Source organism: Mustela nigripes, chromosome 2 (genome assembly GCF_022355385.1).
Source record: "Mustela nigripes isolate SB6536 chromosome 2, MUSNIG.SB6536, whole genome shotgun sequence".
Classification (NCBI taxonomy): Eukaryota; Metazoa; Chordata; class Mammalia; order Carnivora; family Mustelidae; genus Mustela; species Mustela nigripes.
Window position 1 is genome coordinate 186,445,778 of NC_081558.1, and position 18,106 is coordinate 186,463,883.

The 18,106-nt window shown below is 34.0% G+C and overlaps 1 long non-coding RNA gene across 1 annotated transcript in view; it reads right to left on the bottom strand.

Moving 5' to 3' along the window:
* Positions 1-248: 248 nt before the first annotated feature.
* LOC132010262 (uncharacterized) overlaps positions 249-18,106 on the bottom strand; it is a 61,269-nt gene continuing 43,411 nt past the window's right edge. The window contains exons 4-5 of the long non-coding RNA XR_009402207.1: positions 5,036-5,103; positions 249-2,115 (exon numbers count right to left, since the gene is read on the bottom strand). This is a non-coding gene — a long non-coding RNA (uncharacterized LOC132010262). The remainder of the gene's footprint in view (positions 2,116-5,035; positions 5,104-18,106) is intronic.

An 18,106-nucleotide genomic window follows, 5' to 3' on the forward strand; every position in this document is an offset into this window, starting at 1 on the left:
GCAAGTAATAGGAATTAAAAAAAAAAAAAAAAACTTGTAAAAGGAAGCAAGTAAAGATTGACACAAGACAGAAGTAAGTGGAGGAGTAAAATAGCTCCAAAGTTTTAAGCCTTTCTGGTTAAGAGAAAAGTAAAGAAAGAAATGTCAAGGAAAGAATGATAAACTGCATTCAAAGAGACTATATTAGAGATCAAAAGAGAGAATATATATTTTTTTAAATGTCTATTCATTTCCCATGGTTGCCATAATAGATTACCACAATCTTGGTACCCAAAAGCAACAGAAATTTATTTTCTCACATTTCAAAAGTCCAGAAGTCCTAAATCAAGTCATTCACGGATTTGTGCACTCTCCAGAGGCTTTAGGGGAGAATCGAACCTTGTCTCTCCTGACTTCTGGTGTCTCCGTGCATTCTTCGGCTTGTGGGTTGCACAACTTTTGTGTCTTCCTTCATCATCCTGTGATCTTCTCTTCCATGTGTCTCTTTTGTGTGTCTCTTATGAAGATACTTGTCTTTGTATTTAAAGTCTACCTTGATAATCCAACATCTATGCCATATCTAGATCCTTAATTACATCAGCAAAACCTCTTTTTCCAAAAGTTTATATTAATAGATTCTGGGTTTTGAACATAGGTACATCCTTTGGAGTGTTCATCATTAAGTCCACTATACTTTTCCAATAAGAATTTGGATTTAAAATTCAAAAGACAGTTCAGAGCTTGGAATAGCAATTTTACAGTTATACATATGATTAGAAGTTTATTCTCCTTCAAGTATTAAAATGCCACAGAATTAAATTGTAATTTATTTCTGAAATACTGTATAACTAAACTAAGTGCTCAACTGAGTCAAGCAGAAGACGTAATTGTATAGGTGTAGTCCCCGCATTTAGTCTGTGGCTTACTTGATGGGATTACTTTCTCCACAGTATCATAAATGGTTATATACTTAAGCCAGTACTTCAGTGAATTGGGTCTTTTAAGGAGTCATTTGGGAACACAAAATCCAGAGATATTTAGGAATTTATCACTAGTAGATTTGGAAAACTCCTTTAGCAACCAATTGAATGATAAAATCATGATGTATTCAGTTGCAGGAGAGGATATGGTGGCAAAAACTGAATTTTGAGGCAAACAAGCCTGCAGAGAAGAATCTAGGCTACAGTATTTATCATCTGTCGCACCTTGACAAGTTACTAAATACTCTGAGTGCCCCTCCTTTCAAACTGTAATATCCATATTTTAGGAGATTGTCATAAAGTATAATGGTTAAGACATGTTAACAAACAGTATTTCATCTTGTACATACTCAGTATCAATAAGAGTGAGGTCTAATGGCTATAAAAAACACAAACACAATTGTCAAAATATGTAAGGGAATTCTGGAAAAGTATTTATGATGTGAGTAAGAACTTTTTAGTAAAACTTTGAGGAAAGTAAAAATGGGTCTTCCTTAGCCCTGACTCAATAATTCCACTGTCCATCCCGTTCTTTCTGCTTTCAGGGCACCTCTAGATGGGTTCTATCAAACTAATTCTTGAGCAGTCATAATAAATCCATACTAAGGTACGGCAGTATAATTTATGAAAACCTTACCAAAGATGCTCTGTAAGGAGTCATTCTGAAACAAGGAGGAATGCAGATATTATAAAAGAATTTTACTTAACCAAGTGTATGTTTTCAAGGAAGACGACATTATACATAACTCATAATATGTTACACCAGAACATGTCTACTTTTAGATATAATGTTCATTTCCATACATACTAACTTGGTCATTAACAGAACCAAATCCCGTCAATTTAAAAAAAAAAAAAAGGCCTTTTATGAAAGAATATTTGGTAGCTTACTAAATCTCTGGGTGATACTGAGTTAAGCACAGAACTTATCTAGCCAAGATCAATGTCGGGTTGTCACTACAGCTAAGTCACTACTAATCATGTTCCTTAGTGTGGATGCCCTCATCTCCTTGGATGCTTGGACCAAGGAGATCACTTGTGATCACTGGAAGTTGTCCTTCCCAAAATTCCCAGAAGAAAATTTTCACACATCGTCTTCTTCTTCTGAAAAACAGTCTGTCGTGAATTCCTGAAGGCCTAAGTCACATGTCTATACCTGAGCCACAAAGAAGATTAGGAAAGAACAGAAATTCATAAATATAATTGAATGCATTTTAAACTGGAGTTGTTCTAAGTTTGCCACCTCCAAATACAGGCAGATATCTTGCTTAGTAACAGCTTAAATGGTCCTGAGTTACAGAAAAATTTACTTTCCTATCCTTAGTATTAACTGAATAGGAGGGGGAAAATGTTTTACATTATAAGGCAAGGGTTAAAAAACAAAAGTAAAACAAACAAGAAACTGTTATTACCCCTAACAATTGTATATATCTTTCAAGAATCCCTTTATAACGAAAATGGAATTTTTCCAGATTTTATATCTATACTTCCTTACTAAAACTTTGTGTTTTAAGTAATAAAATTAAAATGCCCGCAGGGGTATATTTTGTTCTTGTTCTACTGTGTAAATTAGAATCTGCCAATAGTGATCTTCTCAAATAAACAAATACATCTGAATATCAGATGCTAGGGAAAAAAAGTGTTTATATTACCTAATGATTTCACCATAGCTCATAGTTACCTATTATAATCTTGATTATTTATTATTCAGCTGAAGAGCTGTAATCTATTGAGATCACTACAAACAGCTTCAGGGCTTCTGATAAGAGCACTTAAATGGATTATCCATTATCCAGGAGCTTGAATAGGTTATCCAACAGGAATAATCAAAGAGCCTTCAGGGTAGATTTCTTCCAAATTAATCTAAACCCATTTTTTTAAACTCATTTTTTCCCCCTGAACTCCCTGTTCCATCCCCAGTAATATATGTAATAATTGGCAGTGCCCCGTATCAGAATTGGAAACTTTGCTCCTACAGCATTTCTTGGAAGATTCTAAAAACTGACCATCAATCCTCTAAATCCTCTAGCAGTGCAATTGTTGAACATTCATTCATTAAAAAAAAAAAAAAAAAAGTCTAAAACAGCAGTTCATAGAGTGTACTAGTTGGGAAAATGCAAATAGTATCATAAATGAATATTCAGTTTTGCAGTTCAATGTGATAAATAAAACCATAAATACTCATGATAACAGTTTCAAAGGTTTTAAAAATAAATTATAGGTCTCTCCACACAAATAATTAAAAGAAAAATATATGCACATAGTTTGGTATAAATGTCTCCGGACATTTTCCAGGCACAGTTTTCCATTTGTAGTCATAATCTGCCTGACATTAAAATACACTTTGAGCAGCAAATTTTTACAAGCCATTGGTAATTAAACAGGAATCATTCCTTGTGATATGGGACTTTGAATGTGTTTAAGATGCAAGAGAAAGCCTTTAATTAACTCCTTATAAATTTATGATGTGACAAGATATTGTCTGTTTCTTTTTCACAGGAGACCTCCCAGAGCCAGAAGAGGCCCAGCACAAGCTATTAGTTACCTTTCAGTGGCAGCAGAGGTACTGGAGAGTTGAATGGAACCCTCACTCTCATGCTGCACATAAGAACAACTGCATAAAATATTAATCACTGCAGCTCCACATGTGAAATGTTACAAAAGAGAAAGTCAAAGAGGAAGGGGGAAAAGAATCACCATGGGGTGCCATACATTAGCATCAACAAACCACTTGTAATGGCTAAAGCAAAATGTGGTGGTCCAAGTCCCACATGCTAATAATTTTCAAACTTTGGTCATGGTTAAATAATGACCTAGCCACAGTGGGATGCCCTAGTATAAAAGAAGGGGGCTCTGTCCTAATGGGGGAAGGAAAACAGTCTAGTGCCAGTATGACAATTGAAATAAAAAACAAACCAAAATGTTACATTGAATCTGATGTGTTCCTAAAGCTGGTTATGAAGGATAGCACTCTTCTTAGAATATACAGATGACACTAGCTATTCTTTTTAACCCGTCCATCTCATTCTCATTCATTCCATACAGCAGGTCAAAAAGGTTGGTAGTATTATCCCCAATTTTAAAGGTAAACTTGCCACAGGTTAATAAGTGGGAATTTTGAGATTTAAGTCCTGGTTCAAGCAACTAACCCAGAAGCTTTTAGCCAGTTAATGGAAGAGTTAGCTATACCTTCCTTTTGTTCTTCATGAAGATTTAATATTATTTTGGCCCTATGATGATTATGTTTGCTTTAAATGGTATAGTCTATACCAAATATTATTATTTTTTAAGATTTTATTTATTCATTTGTAAGAGAGAGAGAGCACAAGCAGGGTAAGCAGCAGGCAGAGGGAGAAGCAGGAGCATCTGCTCAGCTCCTGCTGAGCAAGGAGCCCTGATGTGGGACTCAATCCCAGGATCATAACCTGAACTGAAAGCAGCGACTTAACTGACTGAGCCATCCAAGCATCCCAAAATATTATTTTAAAGGGTCCACAAACACTTACAATTAATCACTATCATACACTAACAATGTTTAAAAAAAATAAGAAATTAAACATGGTTGAAAAGGAAATTTGTTAGCACCAGATTTATTTATTACAACTATATACGTAATGTATATATTTCAAATATATATTATATTATGTATTTTTAGGTTCCAAAGTATTTATACATAAAAATCCTTGAGATGACAACGACTATCTTCTAAAAAAAAAAAAAAAGAGAGAGAGAGAGAGAGAGAGGACTTTTAAGTCCTTTGTCAGTCTACAAATACATCCTAACCTCTGGTGAAGTTGCAAAGGTGAGAGAAGAGTAAACAGAATGGTAAATAAAAAGAGTACTACATATAAGAGTGCTACATATTCAAATATGCCTCTGTAGGCAGAGTAATGTAAACAAAAGTGAATTGAAGTTGGAAAGATAAGAGGGGGAGGGGTGGTGAAGAGAGATATTAGTCAGGAGGTTTAAGAATCAGGTTAGTGACTGACAGCGGAGGAGCGTGCTTTAGCAAGGGGAAATGGAATAAGAAGAGTTAGGCTCAGATCACAAAACTATCAAACCCAAAGCTCCTTTACCGGAGTTTCAGCATCTTCTCATCTGAGAATACAGGGCTCCTTGATTGTTGACTCAATCTACTTGGATCCTAAAAAAAAAAAAAGATCTTTAGCAAAAAGGTTTCTTTATTTAAGTTAAAGGTTATGTTTGAATAAATTGAATCAAATATTGCTTTACTTAATGGGATTAAGAAGAAAGACAGAGAATTCTCCAAATCAATCAGATAGCGTTTAACAGCTCAACACGTATCTATCAGTGTAATAACAATTTAAAAAACTCACATTTAGTAGGCATTTGCTATTTGGAAAACACTGTTCTAAATGTTTCACCAGAAATAGGTCATTTAAATTCTAGTATTATTTTTATTCTACTGAAAAGGTTAAATGAACTGGCTAAGGTTTAAATGTGAAAATAGAGAAAAAAGAAAAAACTGTATCCAACATCAGGAATTCTGCCTTTTAATTATACTTTTAACCACTGAACTCTACAGCTTTCCCTAGCCATGCCTTTTGTACTTAGGTGGTATTTCCTTCTCTCAACCTACTTAACTATCTATGTGGAAGCTGGAGTGATAATCAATAAATGTATCCAGGTATTTATAAAATAAAATAATTATTGGGGCGACTGGGTGGCTCGTGGGTTAAAGCCTCCACCTTCCACTCAGGTCATGATCCCAGGGTCCTGGGATCGAGCCCCACATCAGGTTCTCTGCTCAGTGGGGAGCCTGCTTCTTCCTCTCTCTCTGACTGCCACTCTTCTTACTTCTGATCTCTGTCTGTCAAATAAATAAATAAAATCTTTAAAAAAAATTTAAAAATTTAAAAATAAATAAATTAATTAAATAACTATTATTACTTTGTGTAGGTGAAAGAAAGAATGGCTTAGGAGAAGTAGCGTGTCCAAATAAGAGAAGAAATTAAAGTTGGAGGATGTAGGCCTGAAATCATGATTAAGTGAAGCAAAGAGTAAATTTGAAAGGGAACATGTTTTCTTTACAACTGTTTAGAAACCAGTTCAAAGTTGGGGAGAGGACATTAAGAACAAAGAAAGGTTTCTGTAATAAGAAAAAAATCTACTAATACTGCAGTATACAGGGGTGAATTATGATCGAATGGAAGATTTCATTGACTCAGTGTGGCACTTTTTATGAAGTCAGGAAATGTTATTTCTCAAAGAGAGAAGCCAAGATTTTATAAACATACTTTCTGTACTCTTAAATAGTGTTATCAATCTATCTATCTAGATAGATAGATAGAAATTGAAACTCATGGCAAATTGTTTTAAGGGAAAGGAATTCCTATTGTAGGGGTTCAGGAATTAAAATTATTGAAAACGCAATTAGTATTTATTTGTATTCTAGAATCCAGAAAATGATATTGAAATTTGATATTTGATTTCTATATTGGTATCGAAATACTATTTCTATGACATTAAATACATATAAGTTCAAACCATATGAAATTGCCTATTATAGTCAACCAATTTGGTCTACAAAAGAAGATCATTTCATATATTTAACATAAGTCACAAAGTGCTTGAAACACCACATAGTAGAGAAAGATTTGGACACACGAATTAAAGTTAGACCATGGTTTGGTTTCACTGATTTCTTGATAATAAGAGAATTCTCAAAAAAGACTAATAGTGAAAACATAAGCCTGTAGCCTCAGCGTGTTCAAATTATTTTAGCACTTGTCACCAGGAAACCCTGTGTTTATGGACTGGAGCACAGTGGAAGTGCACCTCTTACATACATGCACTCAGGGAGTTGTTCTGGTTTGTGGGCAGCTCTTCTCCACTCAAACACCCATGAATCTGGCAACTTCATCTTCAGTTCTGCTGCCACCAAGGCCTCTCCACCATCTGGCCAGAGGGAGAGGGTAAAGATCATAGCATAACAAATGTACTTCCCAAAAATATTGGGTGGGAAGTGACACACGCCACAGTGGTTCACATTCTCTGGATAAGAACTAGGAAAGAAGCCATATTTAAATGATAAAGAAATCAGAAGATACTATTTAGCTGAGTGCCTTGGAAGAGAAAATTGGTCCTGAAAAGAAACTAGAAGGATCTACTACACCCCTGTAAAAAAAAAAAATTACATGGTTTATCTATAATGTAGTGCATTTTTAAAACATCACCAAAAGTAAGTAAATGAGTCTCACTGAAAATTGTTAGAGTTTCCTTGTTCATAATACTATTTAATCTACCTCTTAATTCCCTAGTAGAACTGGTTCTCGCTTCAGCAATATGTGTGAGGGAGAATAATTAGCACTACCTTTTACTAATGAATTTCATTGGCTATATTGTAGTGTTTAGAACTTTTAAAAATATGATTTAGAAACATTAAATACATATCATTTTATAAGGAAAGTGATTTTGAGACTATATGCCAAAGTCAGTACCTTTGAAATAGTATTTTTAGTTATTTATAATCACCATTTCGTAATAAGCAGATTTAGATTCTTAAGGAAATAGATAACATAAAAATCTAGTTGTCAATCTAGGGGGTAAACTGAGAATAACAAATGATAAAAATTGAATTGCAAAATACAATTCAACAGAAAAAGAAATGTGAAGTTAAAATCTTTCTTAAAAGATTTTATGTCTTTATTTGAAAGAGAGAGCCCACAAGCAGGGAGAGAAGCAGAGGGAGAGGGAGAAACAGGCTCCCCACCGAGTCGGGGGCCTGGAAGCAGGGCTGGATCCCAGGACCCCAGGATCATAACCTGAGCCAAAGGCAGGCACCCAAATGACTGAGCCACCCAGGTGTCCCTAAAATTTTTAAATTAAAAACTGTTTTAGTCCTCATTCTGCTTTCTACCTTTACTCTTTGTAAGAGTACATACTCACATACTTTGTAAGAATGGTGATTTCATCCTCATTTTATCTGTAAGCATGTAAGTACAGTGACAGACATTTCTGAACTTTTTTAATATTCTCATTTTGCAAACCCTGAGCTCTTCAAATTAGTCTAAATAATTTAACCCCTAGATGGCATTTCTCCTATAAACATTTGCTGCGAGAAATCTACACGTGTATTCCAACGTTAAGGGCAATCTTTTCCCTTCTTTCCTAGCATTGGTATTTGCTATTGTTGCTTTTTGTTTTCTCATTTGCTTTGAACTAGAAGCCATTGTTCTTATCTTTTGTGGTTAAGTTCCTTCTCCTCTATTTACCCATCTCTCTTTTTCAACATTTAGTAGAGATGAGCCAACAGAAGGTATTATTCCAAATACCTTCTTTTACAAAAGAAGTATTTTACAAAATATTGGTATTTTATTGGTATTTTACAAAAATACCAAATTTACAAAGCACATCTGACAGAACTTGGGTGTTTCATATCCTGACACATCAAGTAACATCTTTCTGTGGTCTTCTAGAGGAAGGACTGACAATCAAGAGAGTGGCAGAGAGGGGCGCCTGGGAAGCTCAGTTGTTAAGCACCTGCCTTCAGCTCAGGTCATGATCCCAGGGTCCTGGGATGGAGACCCACATAGTAGCCCCTGCTCAGTGGGAAGCCTGCTTCTCCCTCTTCCTTACCCCCTACTTCTGTTCCCTTTTTGCTGTGTCTCTCTCTCTCTGTCAAAAAAATGAATAAGATCTTAAAAAAGAGAGAGAGAGAGAGTGGCAGAGAAGGCAGAGAGAAAAAGTACTAAAATCTTATTCTAAACTATGAGTGTATTAAAGACATAGATAAGAGTTGAGCCACCTTTTCTCTTCGACCCAGCAAACTAGCTAGTATGCAGCAAGCAACATAATAAATGTAGGTAGAAAAGAATGAATTATTTGACTCTGGATAATTAATATTTGAGTAACAGTAGAATATGGGAAAGGAATTGACTCATGTAGAAATATTCTGACAACTCTCTTTTGTCAGATAAACCGTAGACATTTATATCACTGTGTAATATGTATAAAGAAAAATTACATTTTTACATCTTGAAATTATTAAGAAAGGTGATAAAAATTTCATGGCCTTTAAATAAGAGGCTATATATTCTAATAAGTGAATTTTGTAGATATGTCTTATTGAGCTAGAGTATACAGAAATGACTCTGTTAGAAATCTGGAACTATGTAGATTTCTTAACAAAGAGTTTTCTTAACCCAGCAATATTTTTCTACAAATGAATAAATTAAGTCAGCCATTGTTCATGTTTTTGGAGAAATAAAAGATACATTTTTAGGAATTTTAATAATGATGGTTTTAAAAAATTGTCACCAAAATGAATTTAAGCACACACACACAAAAATCACTAAGACCTTAAGATACTGACCTTTATAAAGAGAGACCTAATTGGCTAATCCTTTGGAGGTGTGTGTTGTGTGTGTATGCTTTTAGTTACTATCTGAAAGACTTTTTAATCTGCTCATTATTTTATTATGATAGGTATTCTACCATATCCTAGCTCTGCTTCCCATTTTCTTGAGATATGCTTAGCACTCTGTCACACTCAGAATTCTCCCCTGATAAATGATAATGTAAGAAAAGTCATTTTTTAGTAGTATATTATACAAATCAAGTATTTTCCTTAAAAACTGTTATCGTTAGCAAGAAATATTCTCCTGTTTCTTACTACTTGAAATAATTTCATTCTTTTTCACAGTCATCAGTCTATGATCATTAATAAAATTAAGTTACTTTCTCCAGAAATCCCATTATAGTAGAATGATCAATATTCAGTTAAAATATATAATAAATAAGAAAAAATATATATACATATGTTTTATCTATCTGTGTATATATATGACAGTATATATACTTTAAGTACATTCCCAAATCTTTTCACCTATAAATCTGTTTTTTTGAAATGTCTTAAATATTCCATTTTTCCTTTCCCAAGCCCATCAAAGTAGCATAAATTACCTCACCCACAGATAACAGTCACTATGAAAACAAGCTGCTAGAGGATATATATTGTTTTGTTAAGATAAATTTCCTCCATTCTCTCATATCACTTTTCTTCTTTTTTGTTTTGTTTTATTTTGTTTTGCAATTCATCTTAACAAAAGACTGTCTGCTAGTGAAGTTTGCAATATTAATAGAAATTAATTTCACGCTGAAAAGAAATCTTCTTTCACTGCAAATTGGTGTGCTGCCAGTATTTTTTTCAGTGGAATGAATGAACTATATCAGATGCACAATGCATTTATTCCTGCCTCAGCAGACTGGGATTTTTCTTTCTTCTCTATTTCTCTGTATGAAATGTAGATAAGCATGGCTGTAATAGGGTCTGGGCAAAAATTCAAGGTGTTTGCCAAAAACACATGTCTGTCCAACACACAGGGGAGATGATAGCCTTTATCTTTAAACTCCAAAAATTACCAGTGTTTTATTACAATCTTATTTCAACCTTATTCAATTATAATTGCATATTTTTAAAAAAATAACGAACCCAGCAATTACTCTTATTTCACAGCCTTAATTTGATATATACAAAGAATGGTTGTAGGGTTCTATTTGGTTTGGCTTTGTCTTGTATTCTTTTGTAAAACAGATTAAACAATGCACTTCCAAAGCTTGAGTTAATTATTAACCAAAAAGCAATCTCTCTAGCCAATGATAGTCTTGGAAGGAGATTCATAATTTTGGGCTGCACTCTATTTTTTTTATCCTCTACCATTCTTTGAGAAGGATGCTTTTAGTTCTGTACTGTGGATTACTGAAACTGCAGTCAAATAATTTTTGCCCCAGGCTCTGCAGCCAAAGGCAAACATCTAGAAGCTAAATTAGAAAGAAAATAACCCTGTGACTAATATATCATAGGTAGATAATTAATCATTATGAATTTAAAAATAAAATTAAGGTATAAATGTAGGCATCTACAAATACCCTTGTTAAATTAAATGAGAGATGATTGAACATATAAACTAGCATAAATGATAATAATGACAAAATAATATTTTTAAGCAGTTACTAAGGACGGACACTGTTCTGTATCCTCCTCAGATAGAATTAATCTGAGAAACCACGTTATGAAGTAGATAGAGTTACTATCTTCCTGGGGAAAGTAAGCACAGAGAGTTTAAGTAACATGTCTCAGGTCATGGATTTTAATGAATTTGAACTAGGTAGTTTGATGAAATTTCACCTCTATTTCAGCCACATTTCAAGTTTCCATGCTAAACCTACTGCGACAAAACTATGATCAGTGTGGACACTGGCAGGAGATGTTAAATTGATCAAGGAAGTTTGAGGCAGGACTTTCTTTGTGGTTGCAGAGCCTGTCTCAAGTACTTTTTTAGTTAAACATCTAGCTGTGGGTAGAGAAAAAATGTGACAAGTATTGAAAACAGAACTGGCTCATTCACAGAAGTTCTGTAGATATGACTACTGCCTTTCAATTTTGTTTTCTGTCTGTTACTAACCCAGTATTGATGTGCATGGAAACGACAGGAGGTTATTGATAGCTACATAACGTAGAGGCATCTGTTAGTAAACTGCAGAGGGCATTTCATTTTGGATACAGAAAATGTTCCAGAAATTGTTTTATAGGGAATTTGTGCAAACAATGTAGATTGTCAATTTGTTGTACTTGATGGAATACGTTAGAATTATTCCAGGCACCTATAAAGTTTTATGTGGCCACTTCGATGACTCCTAAAGTCTCCCAGGAAGGGATCTGATTCGTGCCCACCCCTGCCCCAGAAGTGGTGAAAGAACCTGAAGAATGAGATTAGGTGACAAGTATTAAAATTGTCTCTGTGTATTGGCTGGATCACTAGATGTAAGAATGACCTTTCCAGGGTTCTCCCAAAATAAACTGCCAGGAATAGGAGACTCTTGTACATGTATATCTAGACTGTATTACAGCTACTCTCACTAGATATCCTACATTGTATGTGTTATGCAGGCATTCGAAACCAAGTATCAGCCAAAATGCTCACCATACCCAGAGATTTTAGGGCGCTTATCATGTAATGAAGTGAAACTGCCTATGATAGAAGGATGGCCAAATTTATAGCTGGTGTAAGTCTTCCATAAGCTCTTGTCTGCTCTTCTGTTCTAATTTCAGGATGTCTTTTCTATATGTCAAATGTAATATTAAAGCCTTTTCGTAAAGACTGGGTTATATAGACTCAGCCCTCTTGCACAGTCCAATACAGAACATAAGTCAATGATGCTCAAGAACTATGTGAATGCTGAGGCAACTGGGAATCTGTTAGTTGAAAACTATATTCCTAACAATATTATGATGTCTTTGCCCTTTTTGTCATGTTGACATGGGTCTTGATGGAAGTAAAAGAATAGGCACTTGCGGAATCAAAGCAGCAACTTTGAAAAGTCATTGAATTCTTCACTAACACTCACATAGCTGACAAATAAAATTTCAGTTTGACTTAAAAAATATTCTTGACGAAGCAGTAGATTTATTTATTTATTTATCATTTGTTCATTTGTTTTTTAAAAGATTTTATTTATTTTTTGACAGTGAGAGAGACTGCAAGAGAGGGAACACAAGCAGGGGGAGTGGGAGAGGGAGAAGAAGGCTTCTAGCCAAGCAGGGAGTCTGATGCAGGACTTGATCCCAGGATCCTGGGATCATGGCCTGAGCCAGAGGCAGATGCTTAATGACTGAGCCACCCAGGTGGCCCAATAAAATTTTTTAAATATTGACTCTTTTTTTTTGTTTTTTAAAGATTTTGCTTATTTATTTGTCAGAGAGAAAGAGGGAGAGAGCAGAAGCAGGGGGAGCAGGAAGCAGAAGGAGAGGGAGAAGCAGACTCCCTGGTGAACAGAGAGCCAGATAGAGACCACCATCCCAGGACCCTGGAATCATGACCTGACCTGGAGGCAGATGCTTTACTGATGGAGCCACCCAGGTCTCCCTAAATATTGATTCTTGAGTAAGCACCTTTTTAAATATTCTGTGTGATAAAATAGAAAAAAGCATACAGGAATTATTTCTGAGGTATACTAAAATACAAAGTTTCTCTCAAGGAAAATAACTTGGGTAAATGAGTTGTGAGCTGAACTAGCTGCTTTTTTTTTTTTTTAATGAAACACTGTTTTATTTCATGAATTGCTGTTAAACCATGTATATTGGGACTTGACAGCTACTTTGTCAAAAATGAAAGGAGTGAATCCACCTACTGCTTCAAGTTAAAACCCAGCAGTATTGATTCCAAGCATTTGGAATTTTGGAGATTTTGTCTTGACCACCATGATATTAAGAATTTCTCATTTAAAGACTTTTTTCTTTTCTCTTTTTAACATTTTATTATTTATTTGACATTTTATTCAATTTAATTCAATTTAAAATAATATATATAATTACCCATTTCTTTTACCTTCCACTCCCTACCTCTCACAACAGCAATCTGTTCTCTGTATCTATGAACTTGGTTATGGGGGTGCTGTTGTTTTTTTCTTTAGATTTCACTTAGCATAATGCTCTTGAGGTCCACCCATGTTGTCCTTAAAGGCAAGATCTTAATCTTTATAGCTGAATAATATTCCACTATATACATATACTGCAATTTCTTTATCCATTTATCCAATGATGGATACTTAGATTATTTCCATATTGGCTATTATAAATAATGTTTCAATGGACATGGAGATGCATGTAGTTTTTCATATTAGTATTTTTACTTTCTTTGAATAAATACACAGAAATGGAATGCTGGATTATATGGTAGTTTCATTTTTAACTTTTTGAAGAACATCCACACTGTTTACTGATAGTGGTTGCACCAACTTACATTCCCACCAACAGTGCACAAAGATTCCCTTTCCTCCAAGGCCTCACTAACATTTGTTATTTTTGCCTTTTTGAAGAGCTATTCTAAGAGGTAAAAGGTGATATCTCCTTGTGATTTTGATTTGCATTTTTCTGACAAGTAGATGTAGACCATCTTTTCATGGACTTGCTAGCTATCTGTATGACTTCGTGGGAGAAATGCCTATTAGTATCTTCTGCCCATTTTTTTAAAAATTGGATTTTTTTTTTGCCATTGAGTTGTGTACATACTTTATATATTTTGTATACTGGTCCCTGATCAGATGTATAATTTACAAATTCTTTTTCCCATTCAGTAGTTTGCCTTTTCATTTTGTTGATGGTTTTCTTTGCATAATGCTCTTGAGGTCCATCTCAAGATGCTTTTTAGTTTAATGTAATCCCACTTACTTATTCTTATACTCCAAGACCCATGTCAAGGAGTTTACTGCCTATTTTTCTTCTAGGAATTTTATAATTTCAGGTCTTACATTCAAGTATTTAATCTATTTTGAGTTAATCTTTGTATACTATGTAAGCTAGTGGTCCAGTTTCATTCTTTGGCATGTGGCTGTCCAACTTCCTGACATGATTAATTAAAAAAGACTATCCTTTTCTCATTATGTATTCTTTGCTCTTTCGTCGTAAGTTAGTTGACCAGGTATGGGTGGATTTATTTCTGTGATCTCCATTTTGTTCCTTTGATCTATATGTTGTTTTTATGTCAATACCACACTGTTTTAATTACTATAACTTTTAATATAATGTGAAATCAGGGAGCCTAATGTCTCCAGCTTTGCTCTTCTTTCCCAAGTTTGTTTTGGTTATTCAGGGTTTTCTGTGGTTCCAAGAAAATTTTAGGATTATTTGCTCTATTTCTGTGAAAAAAAAAATCATTGAACTTTTGGTAGGGATTGAATTAAATCTGCAGATTGCTTTGGGCAGTAAGATATTTTAAAAATACTTATTGTTTCAGGGTACCTGGGTGGCTCAGTTGGTTAAATGTCTGCCTTTGGCTGAGGTCATGAATCCAGGGTCATGGGATCAAGTCCCACCTCAGGCTTCCTGCTCAGCAGGGAGTCTGCTTCTCCCTCTGCCCCTCCTCCATGCTTGTGCTCTTTCTCTCTCACAAAAATAAATAAATAAAATCATAAAAAAAAAAAATTCTTCCAATCCATAAGCATGGAATATCTTTCAATTTATTTGTGTGGTCTTCAATTTCTTTCATTAATGTCTTATAGTTTTCAATATACAAGTTTTTCATCTCTTTGCTTAAATTTATTTATTATTTTTGATGTGATTGTGAACAGGATTTTTTTTTAAAGACATTTATTTATTCTAGAGAAAGAGAAGGAAAGAGGGGAGCAGGGTAGAATAGAGAGGGAGAGAAAGAATACTCAAGCAGATTCCCCGCTGAGTGGGGGAGCTCAACATGGGGCTTGATCCTAGGACCCTGAGCTCATGACCTGAGCCAGAATCAAAAGTCAGCCACCAGTCTGACTGAGCTACAACAGGCTCCCCAACAGGATTGCTGTCTTAAGTTCTCTTTCTTTTATTATTGTGAAGAAACACAATAGATTTTTGTGTATTGATTTTGTATCCTTCAACTTTTGTTTATTAGTTCTAACAGTTTATTAGTTCTAACAGTTTTAATGGGTTTTCTATATATAATATAATGCCATCTGTAAATAGCGACAGTTTTATTTCTTCCTTTTCAATTTAGATATCTTTTATTTATTTTTCTTACTTAATTGGTGTGGTGGACTTCCAATTCTACGTTGAATAATAGTAGTGAGAGTGGACATACTGGTCTTGCTCCTGATCTTCGAGGAAAAGCTTTTAGCCTCCCATTATTAGGTATGATGTTAGCTGAGGGCTTGCCATATGGCTTTTATTATGTTGAGGTACGTTCCCTTTCTACCCACGTGTTGAGAGTTTTTATCATAATGTATGCTGAACTTTGAAGTTTCTTCCGCATCTATTGAGATTTAGAAAGGCTGTAGGATTTTTTATTCTTCATTTGGTTAATGTGATGTATCATGTTGATTGATTAGTGGATATTGAATCATCCCGGAAACCCTGCACTAAATCACACTTGATCATGGTGTATGATCCTTATCATGTATATTTTTTTTAATTTGTTTTTCTAATACTTTGGTGTGGAATTTTGCATCAATGTTCATTAGGGATACTGGACTATAATTTTTTTCTAGATACCCTTATATGATTTTGGTATTAGGTTAGTACCAGTTTTGTAAAATGTATTTGGAAGAGCTCTCCATCCCTTATTTTTTAGAAGAGTTTGAGAAGGATTGATATTAACTTTTCCTTGAACATTTAGAAGATTTAGAAGGTTTAGAAGGTTTAGAAGGTTTAGAATCAACTGGTTCTGGACTTTCGTTTGTCAGGAGGTTTTTGATTACTGATTCCATCTCCTTAATAATAGTTACTTTTTTCAGATTCTCTTTCATCATGATTTAATCTTGGCACATTGTACATTTCTAGGAATTTATCCATTTCTTCTAGGTTGTACAATTTGTTGGTCTATAATTGTTCATAGTGGTCCCTTATGATCTTTTGTATTTCTGGGGCATCAGTTGTAACATCTCCTCTTATATTTGTGATTTTACTCACTTGATTTCTCTTTTTTCCTTGATGAGTCTAGTTAAAAGTCTATTAATTCTGTTTATCTTTTCAAAGAACCAACTCTTAATTTCATTGATCTTTCTCATTGTCTTTTTAATCTCTTATTTATTTCTGATTTAATTTTTGTTTTCTTCCTTCTACTAACTTTGAGCTTCATTTGCTCTTCTTTTTCTAGTTCCTTACAGTGTAAAGTTAGACTGTTTATTTGAGAATGTTCTTGAGGTAGGCATTTATCTCTCTTAGAACTGCTTTTGCTGCATCCCACAAATTTTAGTATGTTACATTCCTATTTTTACTTGTCTGAAACTATTTTTTGTTTTCTCTTTTGATTTCTTCTTTGACCCACTGCTTGTTCAGCCGCAAATTGGTTAATTTCCACATCTTTGTAAATTTTCCAGTTTCATATATGCAATTAATTTCTGGTTTCAACTGTGATGGGCAGAAAAGATGCTTGATATGATTTCAGTACTCTTAAATTTACTAATAATTGTTTTATGGCCTATCTAACAGATCCATCTTAGATAATGTTCTGTGGGCACTTGAAAAAAGTTTGCACTTTGTTGTTTTGGGATATAATGTTCCATTATATATCTATTAAATATCCATGTTCCATTAAATAGTTATTAAGCCCATCTAGTCTAATATATCCTTTAAGACTGATGTTTCCTTATCAATTTTCTGTGTGCACTATCTATACATTGATGCAAGTGGGGGTATTAAAGTCCCCTTCTATTACTGTATTGCTGTCTATTTTTTTCCTTTAGGTTTGTTAATATTGCTTATGTACTATTTTTTTCCTTTAGGTTTGTTAATATTGCTTATGTACTTAGGTACTCCTATTTGGATACATAAAATAAAGACCCCAATCAAAAGACGGAGTGGCAAGGAAAAAAAAAAGAAAGAAAGAAAAAGAAGAGTGGCTGATGGATAAAAAAAAAAAATCCATCTGTATATTGCTTATAAAATACACACTTTAGATATAAGGACAGACAGACTGAAAGTGTAGATATGAAAAAAAATATTTCATGCAAATGGCAATCAGAATTTTTAAAAAGGTAGAGTATTTATACTCATATCAGGCAAAATGGACACAGGGCAGTGGGGGAGCCTGTAATAATAGACAAAGTAGCATGCTATGCAAGATAAAGAGACCAATCCAATAATAGGATGTAACATTTATAAAGATTTAAAGACTTTTTCTATGAGATTGGTGGTGATAATAACAAATACAATTTTACTTGTTATTTTATAACAGAAGGTACCAACATTATAGCTCAATGAATCAGTATTTTCCAAATGACCAACACAGGATGTTATAAAGTCATATATAGATAACATACCCATTCAAAGTACAAGATACATCAATGGATATATTAGAATACAGCATGAGAAATTCATAGCTGTGATTTCAAATTCCACATTGAAATTAACATAATAAACAACTGCTTGTTGAGTTTTGGTATAGTATCAACAAACAATATTCATATCTATCTGAAAAGATTATTAAAATACTCTTTAGTTTCGAATTATGTATCTGCACGAGGCCATATTTTCCTCATATACTTCAATATAAACAACACATAGTAATACATTGATTACGGAAAAAATGTGAGAACCCGGATAGATTCTATTTAGCCTGAAGCTAAAGAAAATTGTAAAACTGTATAAAACTCTTTTTATATTTTTTTGGTTTTGGAAAACACAGTTACTTTTTATAAAT